Below are 15,926 nucleotides of genomic sequence, written 5' to 3' on the forward strand. Positions count from 1 at the left end.
TGTCAAAGACCCAGCCGATGGTCTTTCTGACAGTGAGCATTCCCTCAGTAATGCACTGGAGGGGTCAACATTGATTTGTTTCTCGAGGTGACCTGTGACTTCTGAGAGGGACAAGCACGAACCGATATTGGAGAAGTCTGTTGGCTCACAGAAGAACAGGGATCCCAAAACTTCACCAAACCCCCTTCCCGGTGGAACACAGTGAGGCTCTCTGGCTCTTGCTGGTTGCTGAAGACAATGTGGGACACACTATTCTGGTATCGGTGTTGTTAAGGGAAGGCTGGATAAACACGTGACAGAGGGAAGGCAATGAAGGGCTATGATGGCATATTTCAATGAGGAATGATCAAGGGGAGCACAAGACCAGGTCGGGCTGAATGGCCTGTTTCGGTGCCAGATGACCTGCACACACATACATGTACATGTCCAGAATACAGTGTCCCTGACCGCCTGTTACAACAACACCCTCTCTGCCCTCACTTTAGAGGTCACTGAACTCTCAGTCAGGTCTCTGCTCAGAAAAGTGCACTCTGCCCAATCACGGCATCCTTTCAAAAGCCGTCCTCAACAAATGCTGCAAGATTTCAAACAGAAACCGCTGCAGCCCAGGCTGAACGGCACCTTGCTCTCCTGCCCCTCTCTTTATAAGCATCTTGCCCTGACTCGCTCTGTTTAAGGGAGCTGCCATCCTGTCTCCTTCACACCTTGAGGAGCCACACTCTACAGGGACAAACTTGACCCCCTGCAGATGCTGAAACTCTGACCCATTTCAGATATCAGCGAGGAAGAGAATTTCAGAGCAAGATTGTGTTAGATACAAACACGGCCACCGTAGTGCTTAAACCAGCGAGAGCCAGGAATCAAACTGGGGAGCGGGAGAGGGGAGAATGTTCCGGATATTACTGAACTCGCAGGCTCACGGGGGCTTGTGATCACAGAGGATAGGTCAGTGCCTCAGCTCCAAGATAGGAGGGAGAGGAATTTCAAATCAAAGGGCCCAGTGGAAACTAGCTGCGAGGACCATTCAAGGACCCCAGGGAGACCCAGTGCCATGACACAATCAACGGGCAGCAAGGATGCCACTTTCTTCACTCCACCGCGCACCGCGCGCACTCCCCACGCCATCATGACCCATCCCAAAGTCTTACCCAACCCCAGTCAAGTCCTCTTCCCATCCCCACCCCAAACACCACAGCATCTCCCTCCAGATCAGCCTAGTAAGGAAACAGATCGAGGGGCGAATCCAGTGAAGAGCCAAATTAGTGGAAAGAGATCCTGAGGGTCCCTTCATCATGTTAACTCAACGCTGCGCTGCTGGGATAATCACTCAGGACTACTTTTCAAATGCAGTTTTATGCAGGAAACCTGGTGCACAGCAAGCTCCCACTAAAGACAACCAGATGGGCCAGAACCTCAGGTGGGGGCCGGGTTGCAGGAAGGAAGCACACTACCTCAGTGCTGCACTATAGTGCATGCTGGGAATATACAGTCCCGAAAAAAGTAACAGCATAGGGGACCCTGGAAGAGATGGAAGAATTTGGACAATTTCTGGGTTGTAGACAGTTTAGTAAGGAGCCAAGATTTGAAGTGTGCTTTGGTTCGCCTACTTTTTCCAAAACAAAAGTCAACTGACTCTGTCGACAGAATGTAAACCAAAGCCTTTTTTTAAAAATGAAGGATCAGAAATGGCTTTCATGGCTTATAATTCAGAATGATTTGGGAGGCCTGTAATCAAGGCTGCCTAGCAACAGCTTCTGAGCTAGAGTTGCTGTTTGAGTCCACACCTACGTGCGTCAGTTGAAGGTACAAACCTACAAGAAGCAGGCAGCAAAAAGAAATTTTGTGGAGGTGCCGGTGTTGGACTGGGGTGGAGAAAGTCAGAAGTCACACGACACCAGGTTATCGTCCAACAGGTCTATTGGAATTCACAAGTTTTCAGAGCACTGCTCCTTCGTCAGGTGTCACAGAGTCATAGAGGTGAACAGCACAGAAATAGACCCTTCAGTCCAACCCGTCCATGCCGACCAGATATCCCAACCCAATCTAGCCCCATTTGCCAGCACTTGGCCCATATCCTTCTAAACCCTTCCTATTCATATACCCATCCAGATGCCTTTTAAATGTTGTAACTGTACCTACATCCACCACTTCCTCTGGCAGTTCGTTCCACCTATGAACCCACTCTCTGTGTGAAAAAGCTGCCCCTCATGGTTCTTTTTAAACCTTTCTCCTCTCACCTTAAACATATCCCTCCACCCCCCCCCGAGTTTTGAACTCCCCCACCTTGGGGAATAGACTGTTCTCACTCATCTTATCCATGCACCTCAAGTTTATAAGCCTCTATAAAGGTTACCCCTCACCCTCTTACACTCCAGTGAAAAGAGTCCCAGCCTACTTTGATAACTCAAGTCCCAGCAACAACCTGGTAAATCTTTCTGAACCCTCTCCAACTTCATAACATCTTTTCTATAACAGAGTGACCAGACCAGAGGTCACCCATGAATGTGCAGGCACCTACATCCAGGGCTTAATGAATAAATTAAACATCCACTACACTAGTTACACTTCCATTTCCTGTGACTTCTGACTTTAGCAAAACGAAAGATCCCCCTCTCTCTTCTGAGAGAAAATATCACAGCAGGATGGCTTTCTCTCAGTAAAGTATCCTGAGGGAGCTTGAAAAAGGTCCAGATATCAAAACCTTTAACTACATCCTAAACTCTGAAACGTGAACTAATTGACCCTCATTTAGACTGAAGTCTGATCAAACAACCTCCCCAAGGATGCCAGAGATCTGGGAAAAATGACAGAGAACAAAGCAGGCCTAGGCTTTGTGAGACCATTATTGATGCACAACAGAAAATTCACCAGCTGACAACTCTGTACTCCAGACTCCAGGATAGGCCAGACCTAGCCCACTGCATTATCTACAGTGAGCAAGTAACAATCTCCCTTCCTAACACATGGCCTGTATGGTTCAAAACTGAAGCTCACTACAACCTTCAGGAGGGCAATTAGGAATGGGCAGTGAACATTGGCCTAGCTACTCACATCTGCACTAAAGAGAGAGGGGGATGTGTGAGAGAGAGAGAAGGGGCAAGAGAGATAGAAAGGCTGGAGAGAGAAATGGGGTGAGAGAGAGGGGTGAGAAACGGGGGGGGGGTGAGAGAGATAGAAAGGCGTGAGTGAGAAAGGGGGCAAGAGAGAGGGGGAAAGAGAGGGGGCGTGAGAGTGAGGGGGCCCGAGAGAAAAAAAGAGAAAGAGAGAAGAGGTGAGAGAGCGGGGTCGAGAGAGTGAGGGGGGGCGAGAGCGAGAATTTTCTTTAAATGATAAGAATTTTCTTTAAATTTTATAAGCCAGCACAGCGCCTCAAATGACTTAAAAATCAGCATGATCTTGGGTGAAAATGAGATGAGAGTAGCCAAGCACAGGAAGTTAAAGACAGTGTTCTCAGGTGAGTTTAGACGGACAGTCTCTGGTCGGGGTTCTGCTATCAATTAGATAGTTGATTCTTATCCTTTCCCCATCTCTAGCCATTCTCGAAGGATGCTGATAGGTCTAACGCAGACAGAGTGTGGGAATTAAAGAAGTTGTACTACAACCTCATTCGCAAAGTGAAAACAGATTGCAAAATGTTTACAGAATTCAGTAACTTCCCCAGAAACAGACTACATTACACACAACAATCAAATGCAGCAACAAAAGCCCCAGTACGGAAACCGGGATGCAATTCTACTGAAGTAACCTGTACAAATAGACGCAAAATACTGAAAATGTTGTAATCTAAAAACGAAACACGAAGTGCTGGAGATACTCAGCACGTCTGGCAGCATCCGCAGAGGCAGAAACAGAGTGAACATTTTAAGTCTAGTCTGAAAAACAAAAACTGCTGGAGATCACAGCAAGTCAGGCAGCATCCATGGAGAGAGAGCAAGCTAACGTTTCAAGTCTAGATGACTTTTCATAGGACTGTTCTTTGGAGCTGAATCCTGCAGCAGTTCCAAAGGAGAGTCATACCACATTCCAAATGTTAACTCTCACTGACCAAGGGTTAAGGCTTTTGAATTTCCATCCTCAAAGAGCAGTGGATGCAGAATCTTTCACTCTTTTGAAGTGCTGAGTCTTGGTTACCAAGGGGATGAAAGATTATCAGGGAGATGCAGGAATGTAGAGTTGTGCTTAAATCAGACCAGCCATGATCTTATCGAACAGTGGAACAGACTGGAAGGGCTGTGGGTGAACTCTTGTTGCTTGTTTGTATTTTGCTTCCCAAACCTGGGAATGTGGCATTGAGAGGGAGACTCAAGAATAGCTACGTAAGGTGGCCACCCATGTCCTCCTCATGTCAACAGACTAGCAACTGAGCCTGAAGAGAACAGTAGGTGGGTGTCTCCCAGACAGTTCCTGTTAGACAAAGCTGCCATTTGACAGAAGCTCTTCAGCCACATACATGAAGCAAGCTCTTCAGTAAGTGCAGCATCACAAACCACACCCTTATCTGCCTAGCCTTTGTGGAGGGTCAACACCAGAAGGAGCCAATCTCTGATTGCTCGGGATCAGATAGGACCCTTTATCCCATGGAGGTGGAGAAGAACTCTTCCCAATCTCTGGAATCCCACATTCCCAAAAGATTTGCCTGACTGACAGCTCTCTATCCCAGTAGACAAATGAACAAATCTAACAAACGAAAAAGGACATGGGGTAGAAATGGAGAGTCAGTTTCAAATGTTGACACTTGGAAAACGAGAAGGGTAAAATACCACAAATGGGCCTTCCAGACCCTCACAGTGCAGGAGGGAATCTTCTGGGCCCATGGATTCCGTGTTGTACATCTCTATGAATCTAGATATTTTTTAGATTACTTACAGTGTGGAAACAGGCCCTTCGGCCCAACAAGTCCACACCGCCCCGCCGAAGCGCAACCCACCCACACCCCTACATCTACCCCTTACCTAACACTATGGGCAATTTAGCGTGGCCAATTCACCTGACCTGCACATCTTTGGACTGTGGGAGGAAACCGGAGCACCTGGAGGAAACCCACGCAGACACGGGGAGAATGTGCAAACTCCACACAGTCAGTCGCCTGAGGCGGGAATTGAACCCAGGTCTCTGGCGCTGTGAGGCAGCAGTGCTAACCACTGTGCCACCGTGCCTCCCACTAATCTAAACTACATAATCTTCCAGATAAAAGCTGTGAAATACACTTTTAAAAAAAAGGACAGACCCTATTTCAAATGTTGATCATGTGTTTAAGCATGAAACAGTGTGATACTGTCCAAGTACTTCCCTATACGTAACATACAGCACGAAGATGGAGTTTCTATTGAGCCTGATGTCTTGAAGTTTATTAACAATTAAATAAACAGATGCATCTCAAACTTATGTGGGAGTTCTATGCTTATTTATGATAATGTTACATTATATAGATCACTGACGGACTGTAGGGAGAGCATCTTTGAAGTGCTGAGTCTTGGTTACCAAGGGGATGAAAGATTATCAGCATCCTGCTGTGACATCATCCAGCTGTCTTAAAGGTACAGTGCCATTCTGAGATCTATGCTGTAATGCTACACTTGATGTGACTCAGGTAATATGCAAGTCATAAGAAATTAAGCTTTCACATGTTCATGGTCATACAAATGATCCGAAAGTACAAACTGTGTTGCTGGAGGCATAACCAGTGCATATTATGTCCTGGATAACAATGTTAGTTCCAATATTGCTCCAAGGTTATACAAGATGTTCCACCACGAAAGCAGCTTATTATCCCAGCCCTGGCCATGCTGACATGTAGTGGCTAGGCCTCCGACCAACAGCATTGTCCACTCTTACTCTGATACTGGGCCCTCTCTTTCCAAAGGTTGTGTAAAATAATCAGACAAACACCCCCTTCGACCAAACATCCCCTGACAGCTGGGGCAGCCTCAAACTTGTCACAACCAACCAATCAGATCGAAGCTCTGCAGTCTGACCAGATCCAGACATGAATGGTGGTGGATCATCCACCGGGGAGGTTCCAGAAAATAACTTTGGAGGTCCGGATGGAAGATAAAATGATCAATGGGAATGCTGTTTCTGACTCACCAAATTCTGTCCATTGTCTACAAGACACAAGAAAGGAGTGTCATGGAATACTCCCCATTTGCCTGGATGGATGCAGCTCCAACAACACTCAAAGCTCAGGACAAAGCAGCTCACTTGGTAGGCACCACATCCATAAATATCCACTCCCTCCACCACCGATGCTCAGTAGCAGCAGTGTATACCATCTACAAGTCGCACAGCAGAAATTCACAAGGCTCCTGAGTCAGCACCTCCTGTCTTGGAGCAAGTGCTAAAACCCAGCACCTCGAATTTCAGTTGTGACGAAACGACAGAGAAAGACAAAGAGCTTAGCGTCAACTCGCTTCCTCGTCAAGTTTCGATTTCAAATACCCCGACCGCATTCCAAACCCATCTCCCAGACCACTCCAGTTATAAGGCTGCAGATGCATGGGAACACCACCATCTGCAAGCTCCTATCGGAGCCTCGTCATCCTGTCTTGGGATATACATTGCCATTCCTTCAGTGTTGCTGGGTCAAAATCCTGGAATTCCATCCTAAGAGCATAGTGGGTGCTCTTGTTCAGAAATAATGCAATTCAAAAAGAGAGCTCACCCCCACCTTCTCCGGAGCACTGAGGGGACGAGTAACAAATACCGTCTCAGCCAGTAACCTGAAGTCCTGAGGAAGGGTTACACCTGAAAGGTTGACGTCTCCATCTCCTGATGTTGCCTGGCTTGCTGTGTTCTTCCAGCCACCTGCTTGTCAGCTAGTAACATGGCGTTCCATGAGTGAATAAACCAATCACTCCCTCAACTACAGGAACCATGTTTAAATGATGACTGCTGGTCCTAATGTCTTGACAATTAGCATGAAAATTCCTCCTTTGGATGATTGCAAAAGTCCTTTGGGTAGACAGTTTGTGGACAGAGAGGTAAGGTATGCAAATGATAAGCACTCTGAGACAACGTGTGGCCTTCTGACACAGCAACGCATTGCTAGGGAGACTTTATTCTTCATTTACCTGCCACAGAACTGAACAGAAACACTGATGTGGATGGCAGTGTCGCAACACAGAGCTCAGTGTACTTTGTGCTGGGTAATTTTTATTGAAGGAGGTGAGAGGTGCTGTCTGTTTGCCGCAATAACTCGTTACCCAGCATTCCCAAGCTGCCAATCGGCGGCGGCGAAGCAGCAGGTCTCCGAGCCAAGAGCTGCCGAGGGGAGAAAATAAAAGCTGGGTTGTTGCTTCAGTTCACCTCTGAGGGAAACAAAGCCTTTTGTCTGGGCCTGAAAAACCTGAAATGCAGCTTCAGGGCGAGTGCTGGAGCTCAGCACCTCGGGTTTCAGTTGCTGGTGAAACACTGCTGGGGTGATGACAGAGAAAGACAAGGAGCTTAGTGTCAACTCACTTCCTCGTCGAGTTTCGATTTCAAATAACCCCGACCGCACTGGAAAGCCAGAAAAGTTGCTCGTGATGCCTCACCTCCAGCTGAGTTGGCGATTAAGTAGTATCATTTAGACTCTATGCAGTCAATTGGTCCCTCCACCTCGTCTCTCCCTTCTTTCATTCCTGGTGCAGTTGTTCTCAGCTTTAGCTGGCCCTCACTTTCCTCAGCAGGAGGTCCATAGAGGGCGCAGCGTTTACAAATCCCCATCTCTCAGTAGCAGCAGCTCTGAGTGGGACACAAATCCATACTATGGCAACATATCGTCAACAACAACAACGGATCGGGAGAGGCAGTCTTCAAAACCAACAACAGTAGCATGGTTCCACAGACCATATATGCGTCCTCACTCACATTTGGGTATAACTTCATTGGATGCGGTGCAGTGGTAGCGCTCTTACCTTGGAGCCAGGAGTCCTGGGTTCAAATCCCATGCTCCAGACATGTGTTACAATAGGTTAACTTGAAATCAAAAGGGGCTTCTTTGATGCAATAGTATTGTCCCTACCTCTGGGCCAGGAGGCTTGGGTTCAAGCTCCACCAATTCCAGACACACCTGAACAAGTTGATTAAAACGAACTTGAAGCACTTCACAGAATTGCTGCCCTGGAAGGAGACAGTCATCCTACTAGGTTGAAGAAATTTGGGTCGATTTCCTCTTGCGTTTCGAAGGATGGGAGGGGGTCTCGTTGAAACATACAAGAGTCTGAAGGAGCCTGGTTGAGAGGTGACTTCTCCATTAGCTGTGTGCGCCATGTGGGCTCAGGATTGAGGGGCCAAACATCGAGGAGAGAGGTGAAGCGAAATTATGTCTCTCAGAGGATTGCAAATTGTTGGAATTCAGCACTGTGGAGGGTTGTGGATAATTCATCGTTAAACACATTTATAACTGGGACAGAGAGATTGTTGATGTCTCAGAGAAACGAGGTTGTGGGTGGCAATGTATCCAAGATCAGCCACGATTGTGCAGAATGTTGCAGTATGCTTTGATAGGCCGAATGGTCTCCTGCCACTCCCATTTCTTGTGCTCCCAACATGGCAGATTCCGGTCCTGACTAATTCAGGGTCACTCAATGTGATGTGAAGAAACACACGTGCTCTCTCAACACAGCAGGGACTGCGGGCACTGGCAATCAGTCCGTTGGAAAGCTCAAGTTAAAATGAGTCACTCCCCTGGTCAATCTATTCCAGTACAACTAGGAGACTGGCACCTACCCAACAATGTTGAAAATTGGCCATGTATGTCCTGTCTATAAAAAGCAGGACAAAGCTAACAGGCAATGAGGGAGCTACTGACTTATTACCGTTCATCCAGCAAAGACGTTAACCACACCACCATCCAACACTGCCCAATCACCAATGACCCTCAGCTTGGGGTCCAGCTCAGCCACTTGGCTCCATCCCAGCTTTGATCCAGGGACACAGCGGGATGTGTCTGTCCTCAACACTGGGCTGATGAAGACCTCCCAGCAGAACGCACGTTAATGAGGCCTGCAGTGACCAGAAATCATATCGCAGATACAAAGAAAGATTGTCCCTTGTGGCCAATGACATCTCAAATTCTCACTTTCCCCCCCCCCCCCCTTTATATTATCATGGAAGGCTGTTCTTTTTATTTCTTTATTTTTTTCCTGAGAATTTGTACTTAACAATTTGCACCCAAGTACTTCTGTACCTAAGACAGTACCTTAAGTGGTGACTAGTAAACTTTTCACGGTGCTCACGTCAGTACATGTGACAATAAAGTTAATTCAATTCAGTTCAGGAAGAACACCACTAGTCTGTTTTCATTTGAACTTCCATGCTCCTACCTATTCCTGACAATCTTCAGTCTAACAAGCTCTCAGTTAGCTTAGTCTTCAAAAATAAAACCACCTCCCCCCACCTTCCACCCCAACCATCTCCTGAGACAGACAGTGTTCCAAAGGCACGCAACCCTCAGAGAGAAATTCTCATCTCGATCATGAAAGGGGTAGCCTATAATTTTAAAACTCTGCCCCTTAGTTCCAGACTGACCCACAAGAGGATATGTCCTTTCCACATCCACCTTGTCAAGACCGTTCAGGATTCTGCACAGTTCAGTCAAATCACCCCTCACTCTTATAAACTCCAATGGACACCAGCCCAGTCTGTCCAAACCTACCTCATAAGAGAATCCACACATTTCAGGTATCAAATCTAACAAACCCCCTCCAAACAGCAAAATGGATATGGACGTTAGGATAGTTTGTGGTTTGGTGGTCAGGTTGGGGAGAGAAGGTGAGGGTATCCCCATATGGTGCCCCTGAGTGGAAGAGGCTACAAATTTAAAAGGTGCTGTCATGCCAGTCTTTGCAGACTTGCTGCTGTGTTTCTTGTAGATGACACTGCGCATCAGGGAGTGGATATTGAAGGGGGTGGATGGGGTGCCTATCAAACATGCTGCTGTGTCTTGGGCTGCATGGGTACACCACCTGTACCCATCCAGGCAGGTGGGGAGTCCTTTAGTACTTCCACATCTTTTCTCCCTCTACCCCTCCCCCCAAAATCTATTTACTTTCTGATCTGGGGGAGGGCAGGGGAGATTTAATGTGGAAGGGATGTCAGCCCACACCAAGGTGGGCATGGTTTTTACCCTCTTCGTCCTGTCTGGGGGGGGGGAGGGGGGGCGGGGATTGTCTGCCTATGTAACTCTCTGCCACCTCAGAAGGCAGTGCGCAGACAGGACTGTTTAATATTTTTAATAATGTGGAGATGCTGGAGTTGGACAAAGTTAAAAATCACACAACATCAAGTTATAGTCCAACAGATCTATTTGGAAGCACTAGCTTTCGGAGCACCACTCCTTCATCAACCACCTGATGAAGGAACAGCACTCCAAAAGCTAGTGCTTCCAAATAGATCTGTTGGACTATAATCTGGTATTGTGTCATTTTTTAACTTAATATTTTTAAGACAGAGGAAGGTAGACTTCTGTTAGAATCAATAGTAATCAAGGTAAGTGGGGAAGTGGAATTTTATTACACAAACAGATTGGATCAGATCTTCTTGAATGGCGGAGCAGGCTCAAGGGCTTAATGGACAGCAAGATAACCCCCTACACGGAATCACTAATAATCTCCTTTTGGAGCTCATTGCGTATGAGTTCCCAGGGTGACAGGCAAAGGCTGGAACTCATCACCTGAGCCCTTGCAGAAGACAGCAAGGACTGCAGATACTGGAGGTCAGAGCCAACAGATGTAAAGCTGGAAAAGCACAGCAGGTCAAGGCAGCTTTGAGGACCCAAGGGTGGGTCTACAGAACTGTCTGTCCTGGTCTGGGATGTACACCACATGTAGTGGCTCTACTTTATTGTTCAATAATAAACAATGCTCCTTTCCAGTTGGTCTGCCTGAATGATTACAGTCTGCCTCTGATTTCCCATGTTCACATGGACAGGGCATCAACAGTTAGAGGGGGGCAGCACAAAAGCAAAGTCAAAGCCTCAATCGGATTGGCAATGATCTCCCCGAACAGGTCAGAGGGGCTGCGTGACCTACTACTGTTCCTACGCCTAACCTCAGGCACTGAGGTAAGGCCCCACTGCCAAAGCCAGGGTTTTCCAGAAGTGCACTTGGATAAATGGGAATTCTGCTAGGTGAGGAGCTAGGGGTTACCTTGATAAACTCCTCAGTGCCTGTCCTTTGTCATTCCCCTGAAATGCCAACCAGCATTATGCAGCGATTCAAACTATGATCAGGTCAGTGGGGAAGATCAACAAATCCTTCACAAACTCATCTGTGGAGGGACTGTTCACAACAACACACCACATGCCACAGTAAGAGTAGATCTTACAAGGTGCCAGAGCGAAAACGCTTTTAAAAAATTTTACTCGGGAGGTGGGGTGACAGGAATGGGGCGCCACTGGGTGAATGCTCTTCAGACGGTCAGCACAGACTCGATGGGCCAGATGGCCTCCAACTGCACTGTAGGGATTCTATGATGGGACACAGTTGCAGCCATCCTAACAGAAACCCAGTCTGCCTGATAAAAGGTTCAACACTTTCCAGGTGTCAGCTCTGGAGAGATGGCTCACTTGAAGTGATGACACGAGTTTCAGCGTAAGAGATGGTTTACTGATAATGTTCCATTAAAGGACGGGTGTGACACAGAAATACAGTCTGAAGCATTTCAGCATTTAAAACATCCATGGCTAGTCACTGGGAGTAAACTCCAACAAGAATAGCTGAAACACTCTGTGATAATAGGGAAATACCGCACGGACAGTCAAGGGGAACCTAGAAGCAAAGGAGCTGGAGTAATAGCAACAGAGCAATAGCAATAGAGCAAAGGCAATGCATTAACAGCAATAGAAGTGGAGTAACAATTGGAATCGAACAGGATATGGAAAAATGGTTGAGAGAGTGGGAGACAGAAACACAAAATCAGTATATGTGAGACAATTAATAGGACGGCAGTTGGTTTGGGAAGTGGGAACAAGGCATAAAGCTGATTAAAACTGGAAACAGGCAAACAAACAAACATGTGCACCAACCCCTTAAGCTGTCCTGCCTATAATCCCTCCACCACTGCCGGTTGTGACTTCAGCTGCCAAGACCCTAGAACTTTCCATCTCCCAGTCTCACCTTCTTCCTAAATCTAAGACACTCTCTTAAAACCTCTTCCTATGCCCCTCTGACCCAATATTACATCAACTAGAAGAAAGTGAGCACTGTAGATGCTGGAGATCAGTGTCGAGAGCGTGGTGCTGGAAAAACGCAGCAGGTCAGGCAGCATCCGAGGAGAAGAGTCGACGTCTAGGGCATTCCTGATGAAGGGCTTATGCCCAATGCATCAACTCTCTTGCTCGTCAGATGCTGACTAACCTGCTGTGCTTTTCCAGCATTACAGTCTTTGACTTATATCAACTGGAGTCCCCTTTCACACCCATGAAGTGCTTGGGAATGTTTCATTGCACTAAATGGTGCTGTACAAATGTACGCTGTTGTTGATTTAAAAAAAAGGGAAGCTTGCACAGAAATTGTATGTTTTAGAAAAAAAGATAAAACTTGTGCAAAAGAGACAGGATTCGACACTGCTGACCACGGACAATGAAAAAATGGAAAACAGTTAACTGGAAAGTTAAAATCCAAACTTTTGAGGGGTGCTGAAGGATTTCCTGTAAACTTCACCCAAAAGCCAGTTACTAGGGCATTTGGATTATAGAGGACGGATTGCTCCCATTAAAGTTGCCCCTCACTCCCCTCAGTTTCAGAAAAGAATGCATCACTTTTTGGCCACTAGGATTCTCCAGAACATCCCACACCAATTCCTGTCCCTACACCTTTGAAGGCCTCAACTGTTGTAGAATTGTCTGCATTTACGCAGCTCCCTGCCTGTCCCTCTTTATCATGCGTGAGCTGATACAATTGCAGGGGCTGGCACTGTAAAACAGGTCAATTCCTCCTCAGGCCTCTGAAACACAATGCTCGATTCAGTGGATAGTGAACAGGAGGATAACCCCAGGTCGACATTCCTACCTGTAATTTGGTGGCTCTGAGACCTAATTATCACATTCTGACTACAGCCAACAGCAACAGTGGAGGTAAACCACTGATCAAAGCTACTGTGTAAGGTTGAGGCCTTTATTAGACCAGATCATCAAACGTTCAATGGTGCCACCATCACATAATCCCCCATTATCTACATCTTGGGGTCATCATTAACCAGAAATTCAACTGGAATCACCATATATGTAGGTTGGGTGCATTAGTTTGGGGTAATGTAGAGTTGTAGGGGAATGGGTCTGGGTGGGTTACTCTTCCGAGGGTCGGTGTGGACTTGTAGGGCTGAATGGCCTATTTCCACAATACAATATCAGAACAGAGTTAGGGAGTACTACAGCAAATAACTCACCTCCTGACTCCCCAAGGCCTGTTCCATCATATACAAGGCACAAGGCAGGAGTGTAATGGAATACTTCCCACTGGCCCAGAATGGGTGCTGCTCCAGGAACACACAAGAAGCTCAACAACTTCCAGGTCAAAGCAGCTCACTTGACTGGCACTCTGTCCACCACCAATACTAAGTCGCAGCAGTGTGTACCATCTACAAGATGCCTTGCAGAAACTCACCAAAGCCTCCTTAGACAGCACCTTCCAAACCCAGGTGGACTGTAGCAGTTCAAGAAGGCAGCTCACCACCACCTTCTCCAGGGCAATCAGGGACCGGCAATAAATACTGGGCCCAGCCAGTGAAACCCACCGATAAATAAAACTAGAAGTTAAAAGGGTAATGCTATGCTGATAGCTAGCTATCTCCAGATGCCCAAGTTCCAACAGGGGTGGCACAGTGGCTCAGTGGTTAGCACCAGGGCCCCAGGGAATCTAATCTAATCTAAAATTATAAAATGGCAAGTGTAGCAATGTGGGATTGAATGACATCTCTGCTAACAAATTCCCCACTACAACAAGTCAGAGTATCATGAGGAACATAAACATTTCCTGACAGCCATTACATGCCACTGTGTCCTAAAGTCATAACAAAACTCTACCTATTCCCAATCTTAAATAGATGAAGTCATACAGCAGGGAAACAGACCCTTTAATCCAACTGGTCCATATTGACCATCATCTCAAAGTAAACTAGTCCCACTTAACTGTGTTTGGCCCATACTCCTCTAAACCTTTCTTATTCACGTACCTGTCCAAATGTCTTTTGAATATTGTAACGCTACATGCGCCCGCCATTCCCCTTTGACAGTGAATTCCTCATGCAAACCAACCTCTGCGTGAAAAGGTCCCTTTTAAATCTTGCTCTTCTCAGATTCACAACCGTTTTGAGTGAAATGATTCTCAGCTCAGTGCTAAATCATCAACCCCCTACCTTGATGCTGTTTCTGCAGATCAGGGAATTTAAATTACAGAGTCTTGTACGTTTCACTGAAATCGCCTCTCACTCTTCGAAACACCACAGAATATTGAGCCAATTTACTCAACCCTGTCCTAGGGACTGATCTTTGTTGTACTGCCTCCAGTATATCCTTTCTTAAATGTGGATGTTTCACACAGCAACCCCAATGTGGTCCCAAAACCCTGTACAAGTGCACCAAGACTTCTTTACAGAATCATAGTGTCATACAGCATGGAAACAGACTCTTCGGTCCAACCAGTCCACGTTGACATAATCCCAAACTAAACTAGTCCCACCTGCCTGCTCCTGGCTCATTTCCCTCCAAACATTTCTTATGAGGAAGAGTCATATTGGACTCAAAATGTTAACTGCGAGGAGTTGACCTTGACGGAGTACTGCAGACTGGCACATCCCAAGGTCCAGGACTACTCGCTGAGGGACACACCAAAGCTTGGGGCAGCTACCGTCAAGCTCAGTGGGGCAAGACTACAATGTGGAGGTGCCGGTGTTGGACTGGGGTGGACAAAGTCAGAAGTCACACGACAACAAGTTATAGTCCAACAAGTTAATTTGAAATCACACGAGCTTTCGGAGCGCTGCTCCTTGGTCAGGTGCTCACAGAAGCACATCTGCGCTCTGTGTGATTTTCAAATAAACCTTTGGATTATAACCTGCTGTCACGTGACTTCTGAAAGACCACTGTCTGAGCTCTTTCTGCCAAACGTTTAATAGTGTAGACAGGCAGGAGGTTGGAAGAACACAGCTAGCCAGGCAGCATCTGGAGGTGGAGAAGTCAGGGGGGCCCGTTCAGTTATCAGACACTCCTGCTATATAAATATAGTCTTGTATGAGTAACAAATGCCTTGTATTTGTTTGCTGGATAGAGTCAAACTCCAACGTTTGTTTGTTTGTTTCTTCATATGCAAGGAGAAAGTGAGGACTGCAGGTGCTGGAGATCAGAGTCGAGAGTGTGGTGCTGGAAAAGCGCAGCAGGTCAGGCAGCATCCGAGGAGCAGGATGTTTTGGGCATAAGTCCTTCTTCAGGAATTCTGATGTGCTTTTCAAGCACCACACTTTCTTCATATGCTCCTTTAAAGACCCACCTACTTTAGTAACTATGTATCGATATAGATATTTATATTAAAAAGAATGTGACACGCTTCTCCATCCACAGATGCTATCAGACCTGCTGAGTTTCTCCAGCGTTGTCTGTTTAATTCCTGGACTTCAATCCCCACAGATGTTGAGAGCTGGGAGTTGGGAATTCCAGAGTTAGGTAACTTAAAGTTCTCTCCTGGCTCTTTAGATGGTGGACTCACTGGGCTATCAATCTCCCTCCTGCATCCCACAATTTTCGGGGTGCCACTGTGGGGTCAACAGGGCTCAGCACACAGAGAGAGGAAAGGGATGGGGAATGCTGCCTCTTCTCTGGGGCCCTTGAACAGGTTGAGCAAAAGGGTGACCACCATCATGGGGGTGGGGGTGGGGGGTGCTGATGGCGAATGAACCAGTCCTCTCCCACACACCCGACAGACTCAGTGCTCAGGACTTTCCACAGATTC

The 15,926-nt window shown here is 46.8% G+C and overlaps 1 protein-coding gene across 7 annotated transcripts in view; it reads right to left on the reverse strand.

Moving 5' to 3' along the window:
• rreb1a (ras responsive element binding protein 1a) overlaps window positions 1-15,926 on the reverse strand; it is a 285,692-nt gene that overhangs the window by 119,624 nt on the left and 150,142 nt on the right. The window contains exon 1 of one of the 7 annotated variants that reach the window (XM_072560430.1): window positions 6,668-7,057. The exons of 5 other annotated variants lie outside the window; for them this stretch is intronic. The gene's annotated coding sequence lies outside the window, so the exon portion shown is untranslated. Of the gene's footprint in view, window positions 1-6,661; window positions 7,058-15,926 lie in introns of those variants that run through there. One more of the 7 variants, XM_072560427.1, reaches the window with a different exon arrangement.

This window comes from Chiloscyllium punctatum, chromosome 41 (assembly GCF_047496795.1).
Source record: "Chiloscyllium punctatum isolate Juve2018m chromosome 41, sChiPun1.3, whole genome shotgun sequence".
Taxonomy (NCBI): domain Eukaryota; kingdom Metazoa; phylum Chordata; class Chondrichthyes; order Orectolobiformes; family Hemiscylliidae; genus Chiloscyllium; species Chiloscyllium punctatum.